Source organism: Lissotriton vulgaris, chromosome 6 (assembly GCF_964263255.1).
Source record: "Lissotriton vulgaris chromosome 6, aLisVul1.2, whole genome shotgun sequence".
In the NCBI taxonomy this organism is placed as follows: domain Eukaryota; kingdom Metazoa; phylum Chordata; class Amphibia; order Caudata; family Salamandridae; genus Lissotriton; species Lissotriton vulgaris.
Window position 1 is genome coordinate 1,007,460,537 of NC_141694.1, and position 16,161 is coordinate 1,007,476,697.

The following is a 16,161-nucleotide window of genomic DNA, read 5'->3' on the forward strand; positions in this document are numbered from 1 at the left end:
ATGTTTTGCCGGATATTATGCATTTTAAGCAAATATTTATCAATTCTGTTATAACTATTTGTATACATGAATTCAAATGTAATATTATGGAGCATTTATGCCGATATTGCACATGTATAGTCTTTTTTCTATTACAATCCTGGCACAGCACAGCTGAATGTAATTTGAGTTGCACTAGCACTTTAAAAAGCCTTTCAATTGTACGTAACGCGTCATGTGATCAAGGTCCAGGTAGGACCGAAACGCGTCATGGCGGCTTTGATGCAGGGTGTTTGAAATAAACGGCACTTTGGGTCCGCGTGTTCATCCTTTTTCTACTTGCATGAGAAAGGTCTGGGTGAAGAACGATAATATATATATATATATATATATATACATACATACATATACATATATATATATATATATATATACTACTATTATAAATATTATCCCAATCCTGGCTTAGACTTCAGAAGAACAGGCACCGACTCCGTGGGTCAAATCAAAGGTTTCGGACAAGTCCGCCTTGTTCACTTCATCTGCTTTACACCATGTTTGTGGGCCATTTTTATAGTAGTGCATACTTGATAGGTGATGGAACAACCATGTGACATAATTAAGTATGTGACTGTGAACATAGAAGAGTTCAATGCGCTCAAAAACATGCAAGTCATTGTGACACATCAAGCATACATATTTAAAACATTGTAAATACATCTTTACAATTAATGGTTAATGCTGGTGTGTATACATTGCCGAAAATAATAATTTGTGGCTCATTGGTGTGAGAAGTGTAGGCGTTATTGACACAAATGACTGCTGCCAGTTACATGCTGGTTTAGACATGGAAGAGTTCCTTCCACCACGTGTATATGTTTCTAGCCGCTCAGTGGTCTGTAACCTCTTTGGTACGTTCAAGACACGTCGTGTGTTTGGTGCATCCCTGTCTGAGCACGTTTGAAGGTGAGTGTGATGCTTGCTAATCTTTAAGATTTGTATATCATGAAGAGCCGTAGGGGCACGATGTCCGCGGGTTATTAAACGAACATGACTTTACTATGCATCGGCAGCGAAGTGTTGCCGCCGATTGTCTGTCTCAGATGGAATGTATAAACCAATGCATCAATGCGCGTTGGTTGGGAAGTGATTGCTCTGTTTGGTTCGAGCTTAATTTAGGTGTCACAACTTGTTTGTGTGAGACCTAAAGGATGAATTAAACACAAGTGCGTGAGTGTAAGAGGTGGTGGTCGTAGGCGTGCATGGAGTCCTGCCCAAGTGGGCTAGGGCTCGTGTCTCGTTGGAGAGATGCCTGGATTCATCCATGTTGGAAGCTTCTGAGACTGTTTTATCGAGTGTCATTTAGGACGGAGCAGGCATGTTTGCTTTATGAGAAGGGGGGACCTCTGATATCGTAATGGCTAGCGAGCATGTTTCGAGCTCATGGTTGTTTTAATAATTAGTGATTGTGTGTGTGTGATTTAAGGTGGAAAAATAAAGTTATAAACAAAATTAAAACGTGCACTATGTGATTTAAAAAGGATCAAGTCCTAGATGGTGAAACAAGATGTTATTCAGTAGATGGGTTTGTCTCAGGAAACGTGAGTAGGGATGTTTAAACAGTAGTGTGGTGTCATATCATAGATGTACACTAAGTGCCTCATCAGCATTGAGCCCAAAGGGGATCTTACTGTTGAGCTCCATGATATATTTGGATTCGAGTCGTCTCAGTTTTTGTTGTCTATTCCCTCCCCTGGGGTTTGGTGCTACACTGTCCAAAACAAAGTATGTGAGTTCCTCAATTTTTCCACTGTGGTGAGCATTGATATGGCGAGCTACAGGGTATGCTGGATCATCATTAGTGATTGCTCTTAGATGTTGGAGGATCCTCACATGAGCTGGATGTATTGTGCTCCCCACATAGATTAAATTGCAGGAGCATTTGAGCACGTACACCGCAAAGTCTGTTTTGCACGTGTAGTGTTGTCTGATTTTGAAAGGGGATTTTCTGAAAGGGAATTTGACTGTTTTAGTGTTAACCTCATGCTGGCAGGCTTTGCACTTGGTGAATTTGTAGAAACCTGGTTGGGAATGTAACCAGATTTTTTTGGTTGGAGCAGATGGTGCATAATTGACCAATTCTTGGCTCATTGAAGTTGCTCTTCTAAACGTCAACTGGGGTAGTTTTGCACAACTCTGTCCTATGACTGTGTCATTTTTAATCAGTGACCAGTGTCTGTACAGGATTTTCCTAATGTTCTTATGGTGTATGTTGTATCCTGTGATCAGTCTGGGCGTTGTGTTAGTGTTGGTTGTTCTGGTATCATTTGTTGCTTTGGGCTTTTTTTGGAGCAAGACTGACCTGTCCAGGCGGTCGCTCTTTAGTCTTGCTTTGTTTAGAGTGGTTGAACTGTAACCTCTTTCCTTGAGTCTGGCACAGAGGTTGTCCGTGCTAGAGTTGAGGTCTTTCTGTAAGGTACAATTTCTCTTCATCCTTATGCATTCAGCATACGGAATACTGTCTTTGAGGCTTGTGGGGTGGAAGCTTGTTGAGTGCAAGATGGTGTTCCCTGCAGTTTCTTTTCTGTGGGTGCGGGTCTGTATTTTCCCTCCCTCATGAAAAACCTCTAGGTCTAGAAAAGTGATTTTTTCTTTACTGGCCGTACATGTGAATTTTAGATTCAGGTTGTTATTGTTTATGTCACTGGTGAATTGGAGGGCGCTCTATTCCCTGCCCCGCCATAGGATGAAAATGTCATCTATGTAGCGCCTGTACAAGACAATGTTGTTGGTGAATGCGTCATGGTGTTGGGTCATGAGTACTTGCTCCTCCCACCAGCCCATATGCAAATTAGCGTAGCTGGGGGCGAAGCAAGTACCCATGGCAGTCCCCTGTGTTTGCTTGTACAGGAGCTTGTTGTACGTAAAGCTGTTATTCTCCAGGCACCATTCTGCCATGTGTAACAGCATCAGCGTGTGTTGGAACAAGGTTATGTTTTTGTTACCAAGGAAGTGTTGCATTGCCCTTAAACCATCTCTATGTCTGATGCTCGTATACAAACTCTGGACATCTAGGGTCACAAAACTGAGATCTTGTTCCCAAGCAAAATCATTTATACAATTAAAAAAATCCCCAGTATCTTGAAGGTAAGCTGGTAAAGTTCTCACTATTGATTGGAGGAAATAGTCAATCTATTTACTAGTGTTCTCAAAGAGAATTCCTATAGCAGAAATTATAGGCCTTCCTGGTGGGCAGTTCGGGTTTTTGTGAATTTTGGGGATAAGATACAGTTGGGGGGTAATTGGATAGTCATTTTTCAGGAATTCCAGTTCCTGTTATGAGATAAGTCCCTTCCCTCTCCAGCCGTGGAGACAGGTGTGGTATCTCTCCTTGATGTTGTAGATATTTGTGCTGCTTGTTCTAATATAGCATTCTCTGTCTTGTAATTGGAGCATGGCCTCTTTATCGTACATCTCAAATGGCCATAGCACTATATTGCCTCCTTTATCCGCGTTACGAATTACAATGTCAGGTCTTTGTTTCAGCTTTTCCATTATTGTGTCATATTTCTTCCTTTGGTTGTTGATATTTTTGTTGAAATCATTGCTGCTTGAAAGAGCTAATTCCTTAAGGTCATTGATTACTTTATCTGCAAAAATGTCAATGTTGTCTCTGGGCATAGGAGGATAGAACGTGGATTTAGGTTTAAACTGACTTTTCTCCGTGGCGTGAATATGAATGTTAGACAAGGCCCCTGTTTGGGTGTTTGTTAGACTGCCATCTTCTAAGTTCATTTCCAGTTCTGTAATGTCCTTCAAAGTTCAAAATCTGCCACACTCATAGGATGTGGGATTGTAGTTGGTTCTGTTGTGAGCATGCTTTCATTGATTTTTCCTTTTTTGTGATGAAAAGTGTTTTTGTAATTTTAGTTTGCGTGTAAACTGATAAAGATCAGCTCTTGTTTCAGCGTAATTAAAATTAGTCTCTTTGCAAAAGGAAAGTCCCAGAGTTAAAGTTTTTATTTCATCATTTGTTAGCTCCATGGATGAAAGATTTATAACTGTGTTGGTGGTTGTTGTGTCTGTGTTCATCGTCTTCTGTTGCGTCTGTATGTGTTTTTTGTTCTTTGGGCCATGTCTGCCCCAGCGTCTGTTTTTCCTCCTTCTGCTGGTTGATTGGTTTGGATGGTAGTACTTTGATCTCCTCTTCGTGTTCTGGGTCTTAGGCTCATTAGACGTTCCATCCGTAAAAAAGCGAACTCATCAATTGGTGTTGGGACAGTCTTTTTTGTGTTAGCGTTGTTTCCTAATTCTGGGTCTGACTCTGCTCCTGAGCTCACTTCAGATTCTCTCAGTACTTGAGGGCAGGGAAGGATTCCGCCTGTGGCGGAGAGTTGCTGTCTTCGTATATTTTCAAATTTCCTTGCAAAAGTGTAAATTCTGCCTTGCAGGTAGTCATTTCTGACCCTTTGGAATTTTTCTGCTTTCCTGATCTTGATGGTGCTTTCCAGTTTTTGTACTATGATGTTGATATCTTCCAGTCCCTTTTTAACAGATCCTGGTTTGGTACTTTTGCTAACTCTTCCATGACATAGTTAATTTTCAGGAGTAGTTTCTCCCTGTCTGAAGTGGCATATTTCACCAGGATGCGCAGCATATTGCGTGACGATTCAGCGCTGTTATCTGCCCAGTCCTGCAGCATGGCTGGGTCAGGGTCCTCGTATGTGGGCGCCACCAACACTCTTAGGCCTCTGGGTACTCTACCAACATCCAGGTGTTTTTTGAGAGATGTGCATTCCCACCACTTGGCTACTTCAGCCTTTCTTAGTTTTTCAAGTTCAGTCAAAAGTTTTTTAGTTTCATTTCCCTGCGGTGCCTGCTGTGTACTTGCACTAGTTGTTGGGGTTGCTGCTGGCTCTGTTTGCTCTTTGAAGATATCAAGAGCAGCCTCCTCACGTTCCTTATCCCATTCTGCTGACATCGCTGTATTGGAATTGAGTGCTCTCCTTTGACACCCACTGCCTTTCTTGCGTGTTGCACGCTAAGGACTCCCTCTCCCGCTGGTCTTAGAAAAAAGCGTTCTGGCTTCTGCACTCACTCCCTTGCGCTATCCCGTGGTTCCCCAGCTCCCTGTCGGCCCTCCGGCCGCCACTGGATCAGGTTTACTCACGGTTGCGTTGCGGAAGCAGTGTCTGCCGGATCTGAATTTCACCGCGGGGGCACCCAGTATTCCTCGGTTTGAAGAACAGTATCCAAAGTTTGTTTGTCTGGTGGTACCAGGTGCTCCTAAACGAGGAGGGTCGGTGTGAAAGGCTCCAGACAGCCTTCAAATATTATCCCAATCCTGGCTTAGACTTCAGAAGAACAGGCACCGACTCCGTGGGTAAAATCAAAGGTTTTTATTCACCAATACATGCGATCAGACGCGTTTCGGCGGACAAGTCCGCCTTGTTCACTTCATCTGCTTTACACCATGTTTGTGGGCCATTTTTATAGTAGTGCATACTTGATAGGTGATGGAACAACCATGTGACATAATTAAGTATGTGACTGTGAACATAGAAGAGTTCAATGCACTCAAAAAACATGCAAGTCATTGTGACACATCAAGCATAAATATTTAAAACATTGTAAATACATCTTTACAATTAATGGTTAATGCTGGTGTGTATACATTGTCAAAAATAATAATTTGTGGCTCATTGGTGTGAGAAGTGTAGGCGTTATTGACACAAATGACTGCTGCCAGTTACATGCCGGTTTAGACATGAAAGAGTTCCTTCCACCACGTGTATAAGTTTCTAGCTGCTCAGTGGTCTGTAACCTCTTTGGTACGTTCAAGACATGTAGTGTGTTTGGTGCATCCCTGTCTGAGCGCATTTGAAGGTGAGTGTGATGCGTGCTAATCTTTAATATTTGTATATCATGAAGAGCCGTAGGGGCACAATGTCCGTGGGTTATTAAACGAACATGACTTTACTATGCATCGGCAGCGAAGTGTTGCCGCCGATTGTCTGTCTAAGATGGAATGTATAAACCAATGCATCAATTGGTTGGGAAGTGATTGCTCTGTTTGGTTCGAGCTTAATTTAGGTGTCACAACTTGTTTGTGTGAGACCTAAAGGATGAATTAAACGCAAGTGCGTGAGTGTAAGAGTTGGTGGTCGTAGGCGGGCATACATATATATCTATACTACTATTATAAAGGAAGAACTTTGAACCTTTGAGGCGAGTAAACTTGGGAACCACAGCGCCAATCCACACACCCGATACATTGTTGTAATCGTCAGGGTGTGCAGATGGACATAGGCTATATAAACTTAATAAATATACGTTATTTTAAAAAAAAGTAGTCCCTTGGAAGAAGCGCCGGCCGCAACGTGCGTGCCCGACGTGAGGAGCGCGGGGAGGTGCGGCGTCCAGGAGCGCGAGGAGGACCGGCGGACATGGCGCGGGGAGGAGCGGTGAGAAGCGGCGGACAGGCGGTGAGGAGTGGCGGACAGGCGGTGAGGAGCAGCGGACAGGCGGGGAGGAGCAGTGAGCGGCGGATGAGGTCGGTTATTTATTTAGAAGCGGTGAGCGGCGGAAAAATTAAGCAAAAAAGAAAATCGTGAGCAAGAGGAAGCAAACGGAGCATTACAAAAGTAAGCCAAACGGTGCATTACAGGAGGAAAAAGTTACGTGTGCAGGTTACAAAAGCGTAGAAAGTAAACATAGAGGTATAGGAGGAAAAAGTGACATGTGCAGGTAGCAAGAGGAAGCAAACGGAGCATTAAAAAAGTGAGCCAAACGGTGCATTACAGGAGGAAAAAGTTACATGTGCAGGTTACAAAAGGGTACAAAGTAAACATAGAGGTATAATACTGCAATATATGGAGGAAGGCTCCGGGGGACCCACGGACAACGTCGGGGCGGGGGCCCTGACGCCTAATTGCTCCCGGACAAGGTCGGGAAGGGCTGCTAGTATAGCAGCCCTTCCCGACCTTGTCCGGGAGCAATTAGGCGTCAGGGCCCCCGCCCCGACGTTGTCCGTGGGTCCCCCGGAGCCTTCCTCCATATATTGCAGTATTATACCTCTATGTTTACTTTGTACCCTTTTGTAACCTGCACATGTAACTTTTTCCTCCTGTAATGCACCGTTTGGCTCACTTTTTTAATGCTCCGTTTGCTTCCTCTTGCTACCTGCACATGTCACTTTTTCCTCCTATACCTCTATGTTTACTTTCTACGCTTTTGTAACCTGCACACGTAACTTTGACATGAATCCAGTGCCTTTCTCCTGCACTGAAATGACAACGCTGCAGTCTCAACACTCTGGTAAGGATTTGTTTATTATTCTTTAATGGTTTGAGCCATGACGCGTTTCGGCAGGCTCCCCTGCCTTGATCACATAAGGAGTAAATTTGTAAAACCGTTTCTAAAGAAAAGACATGCCAGGTCACATGACTTTCTCTCCATGGACATAGAAAAAATACTACGATCAAATATAAACAGAGCAACACATAAAGTTTTTCATTATTTTTCTCTCTCTGTTTTTCTATTTATTTTCTTGTACTTTGTGTTATGCAGTTTTTTTTACCTTTTTTACTTGTTGTCAAGTATACACTTTTTTTCTGTGTCTTTTTCTCAATTAAACTTTATTGTACCATCTTTAGACACAACCACAAGCCTGTGAGTGCCTTATGTCTATCTGTGCAAGGCGGTGCAAATTAATTGCCCATGTATTCTCATCAAAGTACTGTAATCCTGACAACATGACGATGCATGTGTGGATTTTTGGTTGACTGATTGATTTTTGTTTGCCTTTGAATGGACATACAGATGTAGTACATGTCATATCATGTGGTGGAGTTTCTAGTTGATATTTAAATGCAAGTGCTTTCGTGTAACACCATATAGCAGCAAATATGTATGTGCAAATTCACAAATTTACAGTCAGTGCAACTAAGTTTATTTTATAGCAGCATTCTATTATGTGCAAATCTCGCAGTAGCAGCAATTGGGTCTACTGTGGCAGAGTGCCGGCTACTAATAGCCTGTAATCCCTTCATTCTGTCAATGTGCACTTGGGATCTACTTAAATTCAAGTGCATATTTTAAGTAATTGATCGTTATTTGCCTTTGGGTGGACGTGCGAGTATAGTCCATAGTCTATCATAATAAGTGCAAGTGCTTTAATGTAATTGTGCAATTGACACTATATAGCAGCAACTATATATTTGCAAATTCGCAAATCTATAATCAGAGCGACTGAATAATTTTTATAGTAGCATTCTATTATGTGCAAATCTCGCAGTAGCAGCAATTGGGTCTACTGTGGCAGAGTGCCGGCTACTAATAGCCTGTAATCCCTTCATTCTGTCAATGTGCACTGGGGATCTACTTAAATGCAAGTGCATATTTTAACTGATTGATCTTTATTTGCCTTAGGGTGGACGTGCGAGTATAGTCTATAGCCTATCATAATAAGTGCAAGTGCTTTCATGTAACTGTGCAATTGACACTATATAGCAGCAACTATATATTATCAAATTCGCAAATCTATAATCAGAGCGACTGAATTCATTTTTATAGCAGCATTCTTTTATGTGCAAATCTTGCATTAGCAGCGATTGGGTCTGCTGCTAATAGCCGTTAATTTAAATTTGTTCGCTTTATCAGCATACATTAGGGGTCTGCTTGTCTGCAAGTGCATGTTTGAACTGATAGAAAGTGATAAAAGCAAGTGCTTTCCTGTGTTTATGCAAATAACACTCCGATACCCCTAGACAAATTATAGAGAAATGCAACACCAGCTGAAGGGCCAAACACCCTACACTCTCCTACTGTCTAACCCAAATACATGGTTGAAAATACAGCACATTGATTTGTGCACATTTTGCAAATAGCAGCTCTTGATTTTGCCATAAATACATTACATAAAACCATATAAATATATATATAAACACTCCACATTTTTTCCACAGTAAAAGGCCCTTAAAAATATTGTAAAAACCAACCTCAGAAAGAGCAGTCATGAATTAATCAATTATAAATTAATAGCCCCCTTCTTCACAGGATTTGATTTAGTCAATGGTACACATAAAACGTTTAAAATATGTTAAATTAGCTTTTGTTTAACACTAAAACACATCTAGAGCATACCCCTTTACAAAGCAACCTCCTTAAATTCTTCTTCACAGTAAAAGGCCCTTAAAATATTGTAAAAACCAACGTCAGAAAGAGCAGTCATGAATTAATCAATTATAAATTAATAGCCCCCTTCTGCACAGGATTTGATTTAGTCGATGGTACACATAAAACGTTTAAAATATGTTAAATTAGCTTTTATTTAACACTAAAACACATCTAGAGCATACCCCTTTACAAAGCAACCTCCTTAAATTCTTCTATTTCTTTATCAGTTGGTGTGATTTTTCTTTCTTTCTTTTTCCCTCTCTCCATTCCTTATCCGAAGTGTACACGTAAATCTTCATCTGAATTTAGGCCATTGGGGGAATTTGAATCAAACATTAAAATGTACCTTGATTCCAGTTGTCTCAATTTCCTTTCTCGGTTTCCTCCTCTCCTTCTTTTGAGGACCGAATCAATTACAAAATAAGTTAGTTCCTCACTCTTTCCACCATGCATTTCATTTATGTGGCGAGCAACCGGCTATGCCTGATCTTTTTTGCTGATTGCTCTCAGGTGCTGGTGGATCCTAACATGAGCCATGTGTATAGTGCTGCCAATGTATCGAAAAGAACATGTACATTGCATGCTCTGTGTGCTCCCTGCTCGCTGGCTCAATTCAACCGCTGCAGCCGCAGGTACATAGCTACTTTCTTGAACCGAATCCAGTAACTCAAACGGACTCAGAGGTTTGCCGCAAAGTTCTACGGATATTGTGCCGCGTCAATTCCTCTTTTGACTGTTTGGCAGAGCCTAGCGATATGCCCCCGAAAACGGCATCAGCGGTGTCATCCGCTGCAGCTCGAGCAAGACTAGCGAAAGCAGCACGAACACTTCGGGAAGAAACGGACCGGATGCAGAGGAATGGAAGCGGACCTGAGAGCATCTCCACTCCTGCAGGGAGGCGCAGAGGGAAGACAAAGAAGCTCCCGTCAACCGAATGTTCCCCAAGGCAGGAGGCACTCGCTGTGAGAAGGAAAATGAATAATCAATCACAGCTCTCCTCTGGTGGATCAGTTATGGATCTCTTAATGTGAAAACAAGCTACTAAAGACAGAAATCAGCCTGGGATGAGCCCTTTAAACCTGACTGAGCCTGAGACTGAGCCTGTGATTGATATCCACCCCTCGCAGACTTCATCAACCGATGAGCCTTCCGCCTTATCTCTTTCGACTCTGCCAACTGTAAATACTTTGAGTAGCGGGGCAGTGATAGAGCCTAGCGAGTCCAGCGAGGTTTGTAAGAGCACAGGGGTAGCTCCCAATGGTGAACTGAATGAGCACGACACAGCGGGGCTTTGCATGTCCTTTTCTGGCAAAAGCACAAATGTACTTGGAGTCGAAGTGCAAGATGAATTAGGGGGTCAAGCTAGTAATTTGAATACCCCTATCCTGGAACAAACTTTGATCCTGACGGCGACCAATCCCACGGCAACTTCAGAACTTTGCTCTACTAGTTCATCAATAATCGCTGTAAAACCCATCCTGCCCCCTGTTATCTCAAAACCCAAATTGCTATCAAACATTGTGCAGGAAATGCGCTCTATTGTAGAAGGGGATAAAGAACCTTCTGAATTCTATTCTTTTTCCGATTAAGCGGGGGTAGAGATAGAAACAGAGGGTTCTGTAGAATCAGAGATTGAGTCTGACTTGGAGTCTTCATGTGGGTCCGATGAGGAAACTGGGTCAGAGTATATCTGCAGCTCCTCCGAAGGTAACCCCGAAGAAAATTTAAAGGTCAACACAGTACGTGCCTAGCCAATCTCTAGTTCTAGACCGCTGCAAAGCTGCACCGAGAAGGATCATCCCCCTTCAAAGCTGTCCCTCTCCCCCACACAAGATTCCGAGCACCCTAATTCCAGCGAATTTCCACCAACAGCGGTGGAGACTATCCTGCAAGCCATTGCAGCTCATAGGGAGGAGACGACCCTTGACAGTAAAAGATCTAGAGCTGCACTTCGGAAAGTCCAAGGGGCAGTTAAAAAGCTCGCAAAGTATTGCACTGCATTTGGGGAGAGAGTAACTGAGATTGAGTCAAGAGTGCTCCTTAATGAGAATGAGGTTATGGTTAATACAGAAAAAATTAAGTTGCAAGAAGCCGAATTAGTGGACGTGAAATGGAAACTCAAAGATTTTGAGAATCGGCAACGCCGCAGTAACCTACGCATTTTAGGAATCCCTGAAAATATTGAGGGCGAGAACATCCGTACTTTTGTAGTGAAAATGTTCAGAGAATCAATGCCCAAATTAACTGATTGGAACTGGGACGTGGAAATACAACGAGCACATCGGATCCCTTTTAAACTACCTACTAAACCTGGTGTATATCCACGAGCCATTTTGGTTTATTTTGGAAATTTTTTGTTGAGGCAGATAGTTGCAGAGAAAGCCAGGCCTGATCGTAAGCTGAAGTTTAATGACTGTTCTTTTTTTACAAGGCCTGACTTCTGTCAAGCAACCGTTGAGCGACGATGGCGATTACGCTCACTGATTAAGCCCTTTCAGGATAAAGGAGCCCAGGCCTTTCTGAATAATCCAGCTAAACTAAAGGTTGTTCGTGGAGGACAGACCAAAGTATTCACTTAGGAGATTAAAGCCAAAGCTTATTTAGATGAGATTTAAAACAAGGTCTACTAACTAGATCTTTGGTCATAACTCTGTTGTTGTTTTCTTTTTTCTTTTTGAAGCGGTCTGTCTAAAATTCAATTGACTTGTTTTTTGTTTTTTTTTTTCTTAATGTATTTTCACTCTTGTTCTTGTGGTTGGTGATCCTATGGTGATCCTATGGTGACTGTATATTATAAATTTAAGGAGGTAGCTCAGGTGTAGCTCTGCTTTCCATCACCCAGACTCTGGTAGAGTCTGAATGCCTTTTATTTGGGGGGAGGGTGTTCAGGGGGAGGGTTGTTCAGGGGTGGCAGGGAAGGGTGGGGGATGGAGGGGGGGGAGCAGCTAAATTAAAAAAAAAAACAGGCCAGTTAAAAGGAAACACAGTGTGTATGAAGTACAATAACATAAGTGTCAAACGAGATAAGCTACTGCTGCATATTAAGCATATTAAGCATACTCAATTATTTTTTGGTAACACATGTTGGCCAATTTACTGCTATGATAATGGGTAAGCTAACTATACAAACATTGAACGTAGGTGGGCTACTGACTGCTAACAAACGACAGCTCCTGGCTGAATTGATTCGTCTAAATCCAGTCGACATCCTGTGTCTCCAGGAGACACACATACCCTGGGAGAAAAGATCTCTGTTTAAACTGAGGGGTTATAACTTATTAGCAAGCTCAACTCAAACTTCAAATATAAGGGGTGTGGCGATTATGGCAAAAACCCATCTTGGGGCGGCTATCCGCCAACTATCCGATCCTTATGGTAGGTGGACGGTGGTTAAATTGGCCTTGGGAATTACAATCTGTACCATATATGGTTCAAATCAAGATGAACCAGCTATTTTTGAATTCTTAGAAACAGAGCTTCCAACCTGGCAGGGACCAATTATTGTTTGCGGGGATTTTAACATCTCCCTTAAAGTACAACCAGCCATAAATCCCCTTCAACAGAAATATGTAGGTCGCAAACCTAAGGTGTTTAAGGCGCTTACCAGTTTGGCTAATAGTTTGGGTTTAGTCGATTTTTGGAATCATATAAATAAAGTTGATCCAGGGTATACATATTTCTCGAATCCTCATCAGAAACATGTCAAGATTGGCTATTTCTTTGTTTCACACGATCTTGTTGCACAATCTTCAATTAGCAAATATCCCAAGATTATCTCGGACCACAATCCGCTTATCTTGACAACAAAAACACCTGACTCCTCTAGTCAGCGCAGCCCCTGGACATTTGACCGCAAATTGTTGGCGAATTGTGAATACATTACTCATATTAAACATTGGACGAATCAATTTTTTGGGGTCAACCGTTTTAGTGCATCGAGGAATATAGCTTGGGATCGTTTTAAAGCTTCTCTTAGAGGCGAAACTATTAGTTTTCAAAATAGGGCTAGGAAACAGCAAGTCAACGAATATAATCTAAAGATACAAGCCTTAGTGAAAGCAGAAGAAAAACATATTACACAAATTTCACGGGGTTGTGACGCGAAGCATGAGATGTATCAGGTGGCAGTACTAAAATCAGATCTTAATCATAGTCTTAGTCAGAGAGCGGCCCAAACTTACAGAACATATAGAAAGGATGTATATGACAGTGGAGAAAAGGTTGGCAGACAGATAGCACTACGTACGCGCCAGAAGAGTGTCACTAAAAATATCACCTCTATTCATGATAATGGTCAGATATATACCCAAACGGCTGATATTGCTACGCAATTTCAACAATATTATCAGAAATTATACACTGAGGACGTAGCATATACTGAAAGAGATTCTTCTGTTTATTTAGATAATTTACTTAACTCCCCAGAGGAGGAAATGCGTCTTGATGATCTCTCTCGCAACGATCTGGAAAAAGAAATTACATTAGAGGAGGTGTTGGCTGCTTTGTCAGCACTTTCTCCTGGCAAGGCTGCAGGTCCTGATAAAATTCCAATTGACTTATATAAAATATTGAGCCACCAGCTTGGGCCTATTCTCCACGACCTATTTCTAGGCATCCAATATAATGGGATCCCCCCTCAATCCTGGAACGAAGCCAATATAGTTGTATTTCCAAAGAAAGGTAAACCCCCGGAACTTGTTACTTCTTATCGTCCAATTTCGCTAATTAATTCGGACTCCAAATTATATGCTAAAGTGATGGCTGCCAGACTGAGTAGGGTCATTGAACATCTGGTCTCCCCATGGCAACATGGTTTCGTCCCTGGGAAGGGGACTACTGACCATGTCAGCAGGGCTATTACTTTATTCGATGCCATGTCTGTTATGGGGGGTCAGATGTCAATGATCCTCTTGGACACGGAAAAAGCCTTTGACCGCGTCTCTTGGTCATTTTTATGGGCGGTCATGTCACGTCTTAATTTCGGCCCTAAATTTTTGAAATCCATTAAATCTATGTACTTATCTCCCAAAGCAAAGATTCAGGTATTAGGGCATGACTCCGGCCACATAAATATTTCTAGGGGCACTAGGCAGGGTTGCCCTTGTTCCCCCCTTTTATTTGCACTATATATTAATTTCTTAATTTTGAAACTTTTAGAGAGTCACTTAATTAAGCCAGTTGTCTGTGGTCAATATAATACGAAAGTGCTAGCATATGCAGACGACATTGCGGTTGTCTCACCTGATCCTTCTGAGGCTATGATCACAATTGAGAGTGTGACCTTTGAGTATGGTAAATACTCGGGTTATTCTCTCAATAAAGGGAAAACAGTAATAGTATGCACTGACAATGTTGATTGCATCGATGCTAGGGTAGCTAATAAAGCTACATACTTGGGAGTTGTGATCAGACCAGATACCAAATGTATTATAAAACTAAATTATGATCCTCTCCTGGACAGAATGAAATCTGACCTAGATCGTGTGAATAGTCTGTATCTCTCAATCATTGGTAGAGCCAATTTTTTAAAAATGAACGTGCTCCCTAGGTTTCTATACCTATTCCGGGCCATTCCCCTAGCCATTGGCGATAAGATTCTAAAACTGTTAAACTCTTTTATGTCCAAATTTATTTGGCAGCACGGCAAAATTAGGAGGTCACACAAACTGCTGTCTCTACCACTGTAGAGAGGAGGGTTTGCTATCCCCAACACTACTTTGTATCATTGGGCCGCCTTTTTACAAATTTTTGCTATTATCATTAATCCAAAATGTGTAATTGACAATAGGGAAATCAAACCAATACCATCGATATATGAGCTTCTGCTCGGGAGCAATGCGGAAGGCTTGTTTCTGCGATACACAGATTCTTCTTATTATAGAAATAATTGTCAATTTGCAACCATAACCAGTGGCCCTTAAGGTTTGGAATAAGATTAATAAACATATGCATATTAGTAAAATTAATAGGTATACACCCTTGTGGCATTCAACTCTCACATCTGGTTTAGATTTTGATGCCATAGCAAAAAAATGGGAATTCCTCGGTATCCAAACGGTCAATGATTTCTTGGTTAAAGGGTTTGAAACTACCTTTCTGGATTTGAAAACGAAATATAATTTACTTAATGGAGACTATCTTAAATTTGTTCAACTGTTCGCTAAACTTAAAGCTAATGAATCATCAGTCGACATGTCAAGCATTGAACTGCTTGATTTAATGGGAAGATCTAAGATCAGAATTGGCAGACTGTATGATATTTTAATGACCAAAATTCAGGATGATCTCGAGAAAATTGAGGTAATGTGGGCAGGGAAGCTCGATAATCCAAATGTGGATGTGTATAAATGTATTGAGTTGTCAAATTGTCTTCTTATGTCTAGCAACCTCAAAGCCCAGTTATACATAAACATGTTTAGTCTGTATTATACCCCAGCTAAGTTACATGCCTGGGGAAAAAGAGAAAATGATCTGTGTCCCAGATGTGCAACGGGTCCTGCAGACAGTATTCATATGTTCAGTAGTTGTTGCAAGCTCGATGCAATTAAAAGTATGATGGCAGACTATTGGGAGGTACTATTCGGTCACAGACTCCCCGAATCTGATTGTTTATATTTAATGGGCTATGATAGTTCTCTAAAGCTGTCAAGAGGGGAAAAAAGACTTGTATTTATCGGCACAGCAGTACTAAGAATTATTCTGTCCGCATGTTGGAAAGATTCGGATCCTCCCAGCTTCCAGATGTGGTTAGCCCGCTTTTTAGCGGTATATAGCTATGAGACTTCAATTTATACTACAAAAGGACTGAAAGCCAGGAAGTTGGGAGATGCAATCTGGAGTCCGGTATCACACTGGAAGGATGGAATTAATCCAACCATAAGTGACAGCAGTTAGTTTATAGGGTAGAAGCTATTGGTTATTTGTAATTTGCTATTTGTTTTCTCTTTATTTTTCTGTTTGTAATGGTTATCACAACAATATGATAATATGTTCTGTCTTCATTTT